Source organism: Muscardinus avellanarius (assembly GCF_963383645.1).
Source record: "Muscardinus avellanarius genome assembly, chromosome: 18".
NCBI lineage: Eukaryota > Metazoa > Chordata > Mammalia > Rodentia > Gliridae > Muscardinus > Muscardinus avellanarius.
Window position 1 is genome coordinate 49,747,925 of NC_137804.1, and position 15,696 is coordinate 49,763,620.

Genomic DNA, 15,696 nt, shown 5'->3' on the forward strand with positions numbered 1-15,696 from the left:
CCCCAATATGGATGCAGGCACAGCCCTGCCCAGGCCTCCTTCCCTCCCCAGGCCCAGAGCCAAACAGCTGCGGGGTCTTTGTGTCTAGGCAGGAGCAGATCCAGGCTTTCCAGAGCTGAGCCGGCTTCTTCTTGCACTTCGGGGGCTCTTTCTGCTTCTTTCCCCTGGATATGTGGCCAAGAATGTGCTCAGTTTGTTGTGACCTGCCCACGCGAGAATAATTGTCCAAAGCCAATTATGTCTGCAAAGACACACTTTATTACACGTTGGAACCTGGACCCAAGCACATCTGGCACAGCAGAATTAGCATGGGCCGCGATTTCAGCAAAAGGGGTTTCTTATATACTATTATGTTGCAAAGTCATTCTTATTACACCAGCCTTGACGTTCTTAACATTTAAACCTCTATACATTAAAGCACCTAGACAAAGCACACAGATGTTCCCGAAGATAGCAGGAGCACATGAGAGAGGGTCACAGGAGAGAGGATCTCTTATCTAAGGTATGTTTGCCCAGATACAAGGGTGGAGTTGGGTTGCTGGCTTCAGCTCCCTTTCTCCCTTTCTATCTCGGGAACCTTCTTGCAAACTATTCCCACCTTGTGCCTGACTTTTTATAAGTTTATTTAAGATGGAGACAGGTTCTAAAATGGAGTCAGTATTATTCAGGGCTGGGCTAAAACACTATTGAAACACACTCTCTAAAAACACTCTAAGTTATTAATCACACCATATTAATTCAATACATCGTGAGACATTTATATTATTAATTCAACCCCAAACCTAAATATTTAATTAAAAATGTAGACCACAACAAGTGTCCCATGGAGACAACCACTGGCACAGACTAAGAACACGGAGCCCTGCTGGAATGGAGCTTGCCTCAGCACTGTTAAGCATGCTTCCCTTAAGTTTCTCTCCTTCCTCCATGCCTCTGATCTTTGACCCACTCTTTGTGCAAGGGATTCTGGGACAAAGGAAGGAACTCAGGGAGCTCACCAGCCCTGCAGCCCCCACCTCGCAGTATGGAAACTCTCCCTCCTTCAACACCTAAAATTTCACCTAAAATTTCAGCTTAATGAACTGGCCTAAAGAAAACGGAAAAATTCATAAACATTGTTTTGCAGGAGACTCCTTAAAGGATCTTCCTCTAAGATGCAGATTTTCCTTATGTGTAGAAATGACAGCGGGACCTGAGCTGAGACCTGGAAGCTCCACACAGGCCTATGAACCCCGTCCATGCTGAGGTTCCTGGGTTCTCTCTCCTGTCGTAAAGAGGCAATGGTAAGTGAAGTGTTTCCCTGAGTCCTGTCAGTCATTTTAACACAGGATCAAGTGTAACACATTATCAAGGGAAGGCTGGAGGGCAGGACCCTGGTGTCCTGACTTGGTACTCAAGTTGGGCAGGGTCAACGGTCCCTGAGCTCTTAATCCTGTGTCTAGCATCTGATGTGAGGGCCATCTTGAGGGACTGAGCCTTAAACCTGTGGAGCAAGACACCAGTCCACAAGTGTCAGAACTCAGTGTCTCTGTTCCGCACCTGGGTGGTGTCAGGAGAGGTGGAGACGTGGTTGTAGGCCTGCAAGCCAACAGTTCATATCAGAAGTGTGGTGTGTAAACCAGGCATGGTACTGCATACCTGAAAACCCAGTACCTGGGTGGCTGAGACACTAAGCTCTGTAGACCCTTGAGCTTTCCTTATCACAACTCTGACCCTGTCACATGTGAAAACAGGTAACTTTCCAACAGGAACCAGAAGCAAAGGGCAGAGAATCCCTCTGTTCTTAATCATTGCCGACTCTCAGCCCCTAATCTGAGTCTATATCAAATGATCATGAGACCAGATACAGTGGTGCTCGCCTGTAATCCAGTACTTGGGAAACTGAGACAGGACGATCACAGGTTCAAGCCAAGCTCAGTAATTTAGCCAGGATCTCAATGACCCATCCCTCCCACGCCCAAACCACTGCTGCTTCCCCGTGCCTATCTGGACCAGGAACCGGGAGCTACCCTTTTCGGGCCCCGCATCCCATTGCTGTGGCTCAGCACCACTCTACCTAGGCCCGACCTTCAGCTGACCCAGACAAGGGCTCTGTCCCTTCCCATGCTCCCTCTGCCTGTGCTTCTTCCAGCTCAGTGTTCCGCCCTTCCCTGCCACACCTGTGCCATCCCGGAGCCACCATTCTCCCAGGGGCTTCCCACTCTCCCGGCTCCTGCCCGCCTCAGCTTCAGCCAGACACCTGGACTCGGGCCCTCTCCCGCCCACCTGTATCAGACTATGCACTACCTGCACCCCAGCCCAGACTCACGTCCTCCCACCCACCCAAGCCAGACCCAGGTGGACGCAGCCATGTGGCCAGCCTCAGCATCTTCAGGTCCCCTGGCAGCTGTTTTTCTTTCCATACTGCAGACCTGGTAACCATGCCATCAAAATGGCCATTCCCCTGATAGCCAGCAGCCATCTTACCCAGCTGCATGCTCACTCTGAGAGCTGGTGGCTATTGTACACAGCCCCACGATCACCCTGGTTGCTGGCAGCCATTGCACCCAGCCGCATGCTCGCCCTAGGAGCCAGTGGCCACCTTACCCTGCTGCAGGCTCACCCTGAGATCTGGAGGTCATCTTACACAGCCAGAGGTGCAGACACCAGATCGCTAGGCATCTGCAGGAAAACCACCCATGCAGCCATAGGCTATTCTCAATGCGAGAAATAAGCCCCGAGAGAAGGTGTGGTCGCTGGCCGAAAGTACTCTCCACTTTTAGATATTCTTTCATAACTATTATTCTTTTAGTAATGATTCTTTGAACTCTCCACATGAATTGCTCCAGCGGTGTAAGATAAGGACTGTGAAAGAAACTGAGTCTGTGGAAAATAAACTTTCTGGTAAACTCCTCAGCTTTGTTCAAATGGTAATAGATGCAGTGGCAGCATTCCATTCAGTAATTACAAATGCAGAACCCCTCCCTATCTCTGACCTTCATTAGCCAAGGGCTGAAAGGAATCCTGACATTTGCACCTAGTAATAGGGATGCCTGGAGATATAGCGACACCACCTGGTTAATAAGCATATCGTTTGAGGAAAAGTGCTCAGCTGCTAGAGAAGTATATTTGACAACTAAATCTAAAAACTTCATGTTATTTCTTGGTGTTTACCTGCTAAACTGTGTTATGAGTTTACTTAAGCTTTCAGATAGCAGATGGTATTGCAGACAAAATCCAGCAGACATTCATCAAAATCCTCTAAATCATCACATGGATTTCCCTAGGACATGTAGGAAAGCTGGAATCTCGGACTTCGTCCCCCATTCAGCTCAATGGAGGTTGCTAAATAGAGAAGGATATTGGACTAAGCCCTAGGAATAAAAGTTCCGAAAGGGTTAAAGAAAACTGGACTCCTCAAGTGATTTTGGGTGTGACTTTTGTTCTTCTGGAATTAGCCTACTAAAAGCCTCTGCAGCTGCAAGGCCAGAAGGGACTGGCTCAGCACAAGACCCACCTGGGATAATGGGACTGATCTCAATCACAAAGACCTGTGATGTCACAGGCCTCACTTTTGTCTTGTTCAGTGTTGGTAATTTGCATGTGTATCTCTCTATTGTACTTTGGGTGATTTGCACTTTTCTACTAGGGAATCACTGGGGGATGGGAAAATATAAAAAAATCCTGTGTCCAAAATAAAGTGTTCGATGGCATAAGAAGCTTCGATCCATGTCAGGTTGTTTTCAAAAGCGCCGCTAATAGGAATGCATTTCCTAGAAGGAAAAGAATCGCTGCAGATAAGAATCTGCAGTACTTCACCCTATCCTTTCCCATCTTTACTGAGATTGATCGCGAGTGGACTCGCGCCCCCAACTGAGCAAACAGTCCATGGCACAGAGGCTCATCCTGGGACCAGCCGGCGGCCATCTTACCCAGTCAGACACTCGCCCAGAGCCAGAAGACACTTGGATCCTCCATCTTAACTTCCATCCAGCCCAGAGAGCCAGCCACCATCTTGGATACCACTAAGCCAAGCCCTGGTGGCCATCTTAAATCTTATCCAGCCCTGATTCCACCCAACAGCTCCACAGCGTGTCCCTGGCAACGCAGCCTCTCAGCGCTTCGGTTCCAGTTGATAACACTATTGACGGAGGACTTGGATGAAGCCTGAGGAATGATAAATTCCAAGAGTTAAAGGAAATTCTATGAAAGGTAGAATCCTTCAAACACTCTGGGTGTGACTACTGTCCTCTCTGGAATTTGTGTTCTAGGCTCACCAGTGAGAGCAGGAGGCTAATCTTAATCACAAGACCTATAATGTCTTGCAAGGTCTTTTTTTCATGCTTATGATTGTATCTTAGCAATTTACTCGCCCCCCCCCCCGCATTGTATTTTAGTATTTACTCTTTCTTTTAGATCTTGGGACTCTCCTGCACACCTAGATTTCCTGTCACTTTTAGACTGATTGGAGGGAGGCTGAATAAAGCACGCACGCTATATGGGCCCGTTTCTAATTACTGCATTGAATTCTTGCACTTTGGGAATGAGAACTGGATCCCTTATGATTTCTGTACAGTAAGTAGCAAAGCTGGTCCTTACAGGACAACAATATTTGCAATAGCAGATATGGCTTAGTGAGGAGGCAAAACAAATTCTGCATGATCAAATGGCTCGGGGAAATCCAGCCCAGTTGTCCTATGAGTTACTCACTGGAGATGGAGCTTGGTCAGATGTAACAACTCAGGTTCAAAATGTACAACCTGAACAGCTGTATTGGATTTGAAAAGCCACTGTTACAGCCTGGCAAAAGAATTGAAAAAAGGAACAGGAGACCCATTTACAAAATCTTACAGGGACCCACCGAAGAATATCATTCTTTTATTCAGAAACTGCAGGATTCTATTCAAAAAACTAAAAAGAATGCAAAATTGTCAGAAATGTTGATTAGACAACTAGTTGTCAATAACGTTAATGAAGATTGTCAAGTGACTATTCAGCCCATTAAGGAAAGTAGGAATGTTTTAGATTATATGAAAGCATGTCAAAAAACATAGGGACAGTAAGGTATAATGCTCAGATAGAGGCAAGTAAAACAGAAAAGAATACAGAATATGAGTAAACAAAAGTGTTTTAATTGTGGGTAGCCAGGACATAAAAACAAAATGTAGAGCTCCCCTACAATTAAAAATGATAGCTAAAAGGGGGGGAAAAAGCAACCACTCCCTAGAATATGCCCTAGGTGTAAAAAGGGGAAACATTAAAATAAATAAAGGACAAAAGCAAATTATAAAAAAAAATCAGAAAAACTAATAGGGAGGTGTTCTCTCAGCCACTAACAAAATGAGAAACAAGTTTCTGAACAGGAACTTAAAAAATTAAAAATAAAAGATATGTCCATCAAAAACAAGAGCACTCTGTAACTTTATCAAATATAATGGCACATACTGTGTCCAGGCAAGGAAGTGCTGCTATAGACTTACCAGCTCCTCATTTTCAACAATTATTAGTTATTAATAATCCTCAAAAAATAGACCTGAAGTATGTGGACCTGATTCCAAGGAGGAGAGGGCTTTGAAAACAGCTTCACCTACTACTTAGATATATTGCAACTCAGTGAGACCCTATTTCAACATAAAGAATAGAAAATAGGGCTGAGGATATAGCTCAGAGGTAGAATCCCCTGGGTTCTATCTCCAGTACCACCAAAAATAAAGTAATTAAATCAAATCAAATAAAAAATAGTGCTGGCGTGTTGCTCAGAGGTAGAATGCCCCTGGCTTCTACTCTCAGTACTACAAAAATAAAAATAAACACATAAATATAAAAAAGACTGTTTCACATTTGGGAATGACATTAAACAGAGGTATCCAGACATCTGTGATGCAAAGTTAAATCTCAGGTCCCAGAATCTCACGTCCAACCTGAAGGGCACACAGAATATGAACCAAGTCATTTAGCCGCTGGAAAAGTGATGTGTGACACCTGCTCTTTACTGAGGGTTGTGATGGTCAATCCCACCAGGCAGAGCCGCCTGCAGCATCCCCAGGTCCATGTCCACACATGAGTAGATGCTGACACAGGGCAGGGCTGGTACTGGAGACAGGAACAGAAATGAGCAGCTGATGACCCTGGAACCCTGCATCGATAATAGGGTGTCGTATCTCCTCTTACTTCTCTGGGTTGCTAAGGCCCAGGCCAACAGCCAGTGCTTTGCAGCATCCATATGTGAGGATGGTGGTTGTTTTAAGGTCTGTAACTTCTTATTGTTGGTCTCTTCTTACCTTCATTCCCAGGTTGACCCATGGGCTCAAGCAGAAGAGGCCAAACAGCAGGCTGGGAAGAGTAGGAAGCAGCCCATTTGAACCTTCCAAATGCCTGCTGTGCTTTGGCAGAGGCCACGGTATGGTCAGCCATGATCAGCCCAACAAATACAGAAGAACTAAAAAAAAAAAAAAAAAAAAAAAAAAAAAAACCCTCCTTCTTTGATACTGCAAAAAGAATTTATTTATTTATTTATTTACTTATTTATTTATTGGTGGTATTGGGTATAAAACCCAGGGGAGATTGTACAACTGAGCTATAGCCAAAGCCCTATTTTTTATTCTTTATTTTGAAACAGGGTCTTACTGAGTTGCAAAGGACCTTGATAAGTAACTGAGAATGTCTGCTAACTGTGATCCTCCAGTCTACACCTCCCAAATGTTGGGATTTTAAGTGTGTGCCAGCATGCCTGGCCTGCAAAAAAGGATATTAATTTACCTGAGACCAAACAGTAATAATTAAGAGGGAAAAAATTAATGACCTGATTAGTCATTAAGCACCCTACCTATCAAACTCATACAATATCTCTAAAACAAAATTTAAAAGTTGTGTTGCCATGCCGGGTGAGGTGGCGCACGCTTGTAATCCCGGCGCTTGGGAGGCAGAGACAGAAGGATCGCGCTGGTTCAGAGCCAGCTGCGCTGGCTTAAGAGACCCTGTTTTCACATAAAGTTAAAAAACAGGTCTGGGAGTGTAGCCCGTGGGAGTGTAGTCCAGAGGTAGAAGGGCTTCCAGGAACCCCAGTACCACAAAAATAAATAAATAAATAAACAAATAAATAAATAAATAAATAAACAAGTAAAAGTTGTGTTGCCTCATCTTTTAAAAAAAATTAACAGCCCAGCGTGGTGGCACACGCTTCTAATCCCTGTACTTGGGAGGCTGAGACCGGAGCATTGTGCAGGTTCGAAGCCAGCCTCAGCTACTTAGTGAGGCTTTCAACAATGTTCTGATACCATTTCCAAATAAAATATAAAATAGGTCTGGGCATATAGCCTGGAGATAGAAGTCCTCTGGGTTTCACCCCCAGTACCACAAAAATAAATAAAAAATAAAAAAACTCCCAATGCATAGTCCAGAGATTGACTTTAAGTGTACGCCACTGATAAACACAATAGCTTAAGTTTTAGATAATTTTCTTCACGTCATGTGTTTTCTGGAGTGTGCCTCACACATTGTTTGCACTGCAGTCCTCATATTACTTGTGTTTTAGAAGATTCCACCACATGTAAAATTTTCACAAGACACAGAAAATATTTGTTACAACTGACAAGTTTTTTGTACTTTTCACAACTGCAAGGTTTTAATCACTTTGCATCTGAACATGGGGTACTGAAGACTTCTGTACTTCTCTTTTATTCAAGGATTTTCTCCATACTGAGTTCTTTCATATCTGTGAATTGGTCCAAGACTTCTACCAGCATTCCCCCATGCTTTGACAGACACACTCTCAACTACGCGTTCTGTGATAGTGAAGCCTCCCCAAAGTATATATCTGGGGTTACTCTCCTGACTGAGTATAGCCCAGAGGTAGAAAACCTCTGGGTTCCACCCCCAGTACCACCAAAAATAAATAAATAAATAATAAATAAATATATACATATATAAAATTTAAAAGGCCATTTTACATTCGGGAACAACATTAAACAGAGGTATGATGGCATGGTGCAAAGTTAAATCTCAGAACCCAGAATCTCACGTTCCACCTGAAGGGCACACAGAACATGAACCAAATCATTTAGCCACCTGAGAAGTGATGTGTGACACCTGTTCTTTATCGAGGGTTGCGATGGTCAATCCCACCAGGCACAGCTGCCTGCAGCATCCCCAGGGTCCATGTCCACACAAGATCAGATGCTGAGACAGGGCAGGGCTGGTACTGGAGGCAGAGAGGGGTGGTACATGAGCAGCTGTTGACCCTGGAATACTACATTGGTGATAGGGTGTCGTATCTCCTCTTACTTCTCTGGTTGCTAAGGAGCCAGGCCAACAGCCATGCTTTGTAGCATCTATGTGAGAGGATGCTGGTTATCTTCCTTCAGCTCTCCAGGCCCGTGGCCTGCTGAGTTTTAAGGTTTGTAATGTCTTAGTGTTGGCCTCTTCTCACCTTCATCCCCAGGTGACCCATGGGCTCAACCAGAAGAGGCCCAAACAGCAGGCTGGGAGCAGCCAGTTTGAACTTTTTTTTTTTTTTTTTTTTTGGTGGTACTGGGATTCCTTTAAACCCTTCTACCTCCAGCTCTGGGTTACATTCCCAGACATATTTTTATATTTTTTAAATTTGGAAACAGGGTCTCTTAAGCCAGTGAGGCTGGCTTCGAACCTGCGTGATCCTCCTGTCTCCGCCTCCCAAGCGTGCAGATACAAGCGTGCACCACCACGCCCGGCAGATTGAACCTTTCAAATGCCTCCTGTGCTTTGGGACAGGGCATGGTATAGTCATCTGCCAAGACTTTGCCCTCTCGGCATCTGCATTCTTATTCATGCAGTCCATAGGCAATTCTCAATGTGAGAAATAAGCCCCGAGAGAAGGTGTGGTCGCTGGCCAAAAGTATTCTCCACTCTTAGATATTCTTTCATAACTATTATTCTTTTAGTAATGATTCTTTTAACTCTCCACATGAAATTGCTCTGGTGGTGGAAGATCAGGACTGTGAGAGAAACTGAATCCGTGAAAAATAAATTTTCCGGTAAACTTTCAGCTTTTGGTAAAAACCAGTTAGAGGCAGTGGCAGCATTTCAGTCAGTAATTGCAAATGCAGGACTCCACCCTTATCTTTGACCTTCAATGCCTGGAGTTATAGCGACACCACCTGGTTAAAAATAGCTATGTCAAGCCGGGCGTGGTGGCGCACGCTTGTAATCCCCGTGCTTGGGAGGCAGAGACAGGAGGATCGCGCCGCGCGCTGGCTTAGGAGACCCTGTTTCCAAAATGAAAATGTAAAAATAGGTCTGGGAGTGTACCCCCAAAGGGCTTTCAGGAACCCCAGTACCACCAAAAAAAAAAAAAATAGCTATGTCAAAACAAAGGACAGATAAAATAGATGTGTAAAGATGAAAGAAAGTATGGTGAGAATAAGAAAGTATTTTTGTATGAAGAAGAGCTTATCCTAAGATTGTCCCGAATGGGAAAGAGAGAATTAGGGTAATCAGAAAAGAAAAGGAAGTTGCAGAGGGTTAGTGATAGGAATATGGATTATTAAAAGAGGAATAGGCTTCTAATAAGCCTATCGTTTGAGGAAAAATGCCCAGCTGCTAGAGAAATATATCTGACAACTAAATCTAAAGACTTCGTGTTATTTCTTGGTGTTTACCTGCTAAACTGTGTTATGAGTTTGCTTAAGCTTTCAGACAGCAGATTGTATTGCAGACAAAATCCAGCAGACATTCATCGAAATTCTCTAAATCATCATAAAGGAACACGGATTTTCCCTACGATAATTATATGAAAGCTGAAATCTCCGGACGTCGTCCCCCATTCAGCTCAAAGGAGGTTGATAGATAAAGAAGGACATTGGACTAAGCCCTAGGAACAAAAGTTCCGAAAGGGCTAAAGAAAATCAAGGGTTAAGGAAAATCGGACTCTTCAAGTGATTTTGGGTGTGACTTTTGCTCTTCTGGAATTAGCCAAATAAAAGCCTCTGCAGCTGCAAGGCCAAAGGGGGCTGGGTCAAGCACAAGGCCCACCTGAGATAATGGGACTGATCTCAATCACAAAGACCTGTGATATCCCAGGCCTTACTTTTGTCTTGTCCAGGGTTGGTGATTTGCATGTGTATCTCTTTTTCACTTTGGGTGATTTGCACTTTTTTACTAGAAATTCACTGGGAGAGGGGAATATATAAAAAATCTTGTGTCCAGAATAGTGTTCGATTGCACAAGAAGCATTGATCCATGACAGGTTCTTTTCAAAAGTGCCGATAATAGGATTATTTTCCTAGGAAAGAACCACTGCAGATAAGAATCTGCAGTATTTCACTCTATCCTTCCCCATCTTTACTGAGATCGACCACGAGTGAATTCGCGCCCCCGAGTGGACTGAGTTGGTTTTTGGCAGTCATCTATGATCAGCTCAACAAATACAGAAGAAAGAAAAAGAAAAGAAAGTCTACCTCTTTAATACTGCAAAATGAATTTTATTTATTTATTCATTGGCAGAATTGGTTATAACACTGAGTGGGTTGTACCACTGAGCTATACCCAATAGCCCCATGTTTTAGTCTTTTTCTTCTTTATTTTTTTGAAACAGGGTCTCACTGAGTTGCAAAGGCCCTAAGTAGCTGAGGCTGTCTGCTAACTGCGACCCTCCAGTCTCCGCCTCCCAAATGCTAGGATCATTAGCGTGTACCATCATGCCTCGCCTGCAAAAAAGGATTTCAATTTTCCTGGGACCAAAAAGTAATAATTGAAAAAGGAAAAGAATTAAAGCTCTGATTAGATTTAAGCACCCCACCTCTCAAACTCATACACTATTTCCAAAACAAAATTTAAAATTATGTTGGCTCTAGCTGGACATGGTGGCAAGGGTTGTAATCCCAGCATTCAGGAGACTGAGACTGGAGGATTGGGGTCTGCAGATAGCCTCAGCTACTTAGTGAGGCCCTCTGAACTCAGCGAGACCGTGTTTCAAAATAAAGAATAAAAAATAGGGCAGGGGATGTAGCTCAGAAGTCAAGTACCTCTGAGTTTCATCCCCAGCCCTGTACACAAACATAAAAAGTATGTTATCTCATCATTTAAGTGTCAAAATTACCAATGCATAGTCCAGAGATTTTCTTTAAGTGTAAGACACTGATAAACACAATATATTCTTAGTTTTAGGAAATTTTCTTCCCCTTGTGTGTTTTCTGGAGTGTGCCTCACACGCTGTTTGTTCTGAAGTCTTCATATTACTTTTCCTTAGAGGATTCCTGTTTATGTAAAACTTTCACAGGATGTGCAAAATATTTGTTACAAATGACAAGTTTCTTGGACTTTTCACAGTTGCAAGGTTTTAATCACTGTGGATTTGGACATGGGGAGTAACTGAAGACTTCTGCACTTGTCTTTTATTCAAGGATTTTCTCCAGACTGAGTTCTTTCATATCTGTTAATTGGTCCAAGAGTTCTACAAGCATTCCCCCAAGCGTTGGTAGTCACAGTCTCAACTATGCATTCTTCTGTGATAGTGAAGCCTCCCTATGGTGTATATCTGGGGTTACTCTCCTGTGTGAGTTCTTTGATGTCTAATCAAAAGACTGGATACTCTGAAGGCTTTCCCACATTGCTTACACACATACGATTTTTCTCCAGTGTGAGATCATTTATGTCTGTACAAGGAACAATAAAAACTAAAGCCTTTCCCACATTGCTTACATACTAGGGCTTCTCCCCAGAGTGAATTCGCTTATGTGTCTGAAGGTAACTGGAAGAACTAAAGCCTTTCCCACACTGCTTACACACATAGGGTTTATATCCAGTGTGAGATCTTTCATGTGTCTGAAGATGAGTAACATAACTAAAGGCTTCCCCACACTGCTCACACACACAGGACTTCTCTCCAGTGTGAATCTTTTCATGAGTTCTGAGAGAAGAGGACTGAGAGTAGGCTTTCCCACACTGCGTACAGACATAGGGTTTATATCCAGTGTGAGATCTCTCATGTCTTTGAAGATCACGGGAATAACTAAAGGCTTTCCCACACTGCTTACACACGCAGGACTTCTCTCCAGTGTGAATCTTTTCATGTGTTCTGAGAGAATAAGATTGAGAGTAGGCTTTCCCACACTGCTTACAGACATAGGGTTTATATCCAGAGTGGGAGCTTTCATGCCGTTGAAGATCAGTGCAATGCCTAAAGGCTTTCCCACACTGCTTACACACATAGGGCTTCTCTCCAGTGTGAATTCTCTCATGTGTCTGAAAGTTACAGAAAAAACTAAAGGCTTTCCCACAATGCTTACACACATAGGGCTTCTCCCCAGAGTGAATTCGCTCATGTGTCTTAAGGTAACTGGAAGAACTAAAGGCTTTCCCGCACTGCTTACACACATATGATTTCTCTCCAGTGTGAGATCTTTTATGTCTGCAGAGGGAACTAGAAAAAGTAAAGGCTTTCCCACATTGCTCACATACATACGGTTTCTCTCCAGTGTGACAATTTTCATGTGTTCTTAGATAACAAGAATGGGAGTAGGCTTTCCCACACTGCTTACACACAAACGGTTTATATCCAGAGTGAGATTTTTCATGCCTGTGAAGATGACTGGAACGCCTAAAGCCTTTCCCACAGTGCTTACATACGTACGGATTCTCTCCAGTGTGAATTTGCTCATGTATCTGAAAGTAAGTGGAAAAACTAAAGGCTTTGCCACAGTGCTCATATACATACGGTTTCTTCCCAGTGTGAACTCTTTCATGGATCTGGAGGTGACTGGGACGACTGAAGGCTTTCCCACAGTGCTTACATTCATGCTGTTTATCTCCATTGTGATTTTCTTCAGGCTTCAAAAAGCTCTTGGGGTAACTGGAGGTTTCCCCCTGTTCCTTATGTTTATCAGATTTCTTTCCATATTTTAAATTCACACACAGTTTCTGTCCAGACGGAGCTCTGTGGGGCTCATTTAAGGATAAATGACCAGGGAGAACTCCTCCACACATCTGCTTTCCACCTGCTTTCACTCCAGGAGGAGCTTTCTTCCTAGGGATAGGATCTGGAGAACTGCCAAAGAGTATTCCACATTCACTACCAAGTTTAGGTTCAAGGAATCCTTCTACCACTTGACTTCTGTAAAAAAGGAGAAGAAAAACAAGCACATTACTAGAAATGTGTTTATTAATACTATTCCATGAGACTTATTGGTTTTATGTTATATAGAAATTTTTGAACATTAATGGCAGAAAAGATCTAGGAGAGTGATTATCAAAGCAGTAGGATTTATATCAGGCCTTTCTCTTAATATTTCTTTCTATTCATTTTGTGGTACTGGGGATGTATCATAGGGTCTTGTACATGATACAAAAGCATTCTACTGCCTGGCGGGGTGGCGAATGCTTATACTCCTAGTTCTTGGGAGGCTGAGACAAGAGAACTGCAGGTTCAAGGCTAGCCCCAGCAAGGTAGAGAAGTTCAGCAGCTCAGTGACAGCCTGTTTCCAAATTAAAACTAAAAAGGGCTATGGATGTAGCACAGAGGAAGGAGGCTCCTGGGTTCCATCTTCTTCATCACCAAGAACAAACAAACGAAATACAACAAAAATGATTCTACTACTTGGCTACATCCACAAGCATTTTATTTTTTGTTTTGCTTTCTGTACTGATATTGAATCCAGGGGCATTCTACCTCTAAGGTACATCCTAAGTCCATTTTTTTTTTTTTTCTTTTTGCAGGTCTGGACATGGAACCCATGGGCATTCGACCTCCAAGCTACACACCCTGCTCTATTTTTTATTCTTTGTTTTGAAACCTGGTTTCACTGAGTTGCCTCACTAAGTAGCTGCGGCTGTCTGTGAAGCACGATCCTCTAATCTCAGCCTCCCAAATGCTGGGATTACAAGTGTGTGCCACCACACCCAGCTTTTATTTTTTAATTTTACTTTATTTGTGTTACTGATGGTGGAAGCCAGAGCCTTTCTACCTTTGGGTATATGCCCAGCCCTTATATATTTTATATTTTATTTGGAAACAGGGTCTCATTAAGTTTCCGAGAGCCTCACTATGCAGCTGAGGCTGGCTTCGAACCTGGTCTCATTAAGTTGCCGAGAGCCTCACTATGCAGCTGAGGCTGGCTTCGAACCTGCGAGACCCTCCTGTCTCAGCCTCACAACAGCGGGGACTACAGCGGGTGCCACCACAGCAGCTTATTTTTTATTTTGAAACAAAGTCTTGCTAATTCACTGAGCACTTCAAACGTGCACTATTCCTGTCTTAGCTTCCCAAGTTTTTGTATTACAGAGATGTGCCGCCACAGCCAGCTTTTTAAATGAAGATTAAACCCAGGGGCACTCAGCCACTCAGCTACAGCCCAGCCCCAGCTCTTTTATTTTGAAACAGGGTTTATATTTCAACCAGGACTCTCTGAGCCTTGCCATTGCCAACACTGCTTGCAAGTGTGTGATTTTTTCTGTTACAGCCTCCCTAGCACTGGGATGACAGGCCTGCTCCAGCTCTTTGATGGTTTTAATTGAGTTTTAGACAGGGTTTCCCGTAAGTTGCCAGGTTTGTAGAAAACTCATGTTCCTCCTGCCCAAGCCTTGTAGGTACTTGAGATTATCAACATGAGCTACCACACCTGACTTATATCGGGTTTCATAATACTCTTTCCCAATCAACTATTTGATTATGCTGACTAAGCCATATGCAAAATGTTAGCGACTAAACAGTTTTGAATTTTTTTTTTTTTTTTTTTTTGGGTGGTACTAGGGATGGAACCCAGGGGCTTTTCTACCTCTGGGCTATACTCCCAGACCTATTTTCTATTTTATTTGGAAACAGGGTCTCACTAAGTTGCTGAGAGCCTCACTCAGTAGCTGAGGCTCCGCTCTCAGCCTTCCAAGCACGGGGATTACAAGTTGCGCCACCACACCTGGCTCTGTTTTGGATTTTGAAGTGCATACATAATGAGCTACCTCAAAGATGTGTCCCAGTCTCAATACAAAACTATTATTTTTAGCCAGGCGTGGTGGCACACGCTTGTAATCCCCATGCTTGGGTGGTGGAGACAGGAGGATCGCGCAGGTTCGAAGCCAGCAGTACTAGCTTAAGAGATCCGTTTTCAGGCCGGGCATGGTGGCGCACGCTTGTAATCCCAGCATTTGGGAGGCTGAGACTGGAGGATCGCGGTTTGCGGACAGCCTCAGCTACTTAGTGAGGCCCTCTGCAACTCAGTGAGACCCGGTTTCAAAATAAAGAATAAAAAATAGGGCAGGGGGTGTAGCTCGGAGGTCGAATGCCCCTGGGTTCGATCCCCAGAACTGCAAAACAAAACAAAACAAAACAAAAAAAGAGATCCGGTTTCCAAAAAAAAAAAAAAGTATAAAATAGGTCTGGGAGTCTAGGCCGGATTTAGAAGGCCTTCCAGGTATCCCAGTACCACCACCAAAAAAAAAAATCTCTCTATATATATATTTTTGGATTTTTTTGAGGTTTGGGGGATGGAAACCAGGGGCATTTCACCTCTGAGCTACACCCCCTGCTCTATTTATTTATTTATTTTTTTGATGATACTAGGGATGGAACCCACAGGCTTTCTACCTCCAGGCTATACTCCCAGACCTATTTTATACTTTATTTAGAAACAGGGTCTCATTAAGTTGCTGAGAGCCTCACAAAGTAGCTGAGGCTGGCTTCGAACCTGCACGATCCTCCTGTTAGCCTCCCAAGTGTGGGGATTACAAGCGTGCACCACTACCCTGGCC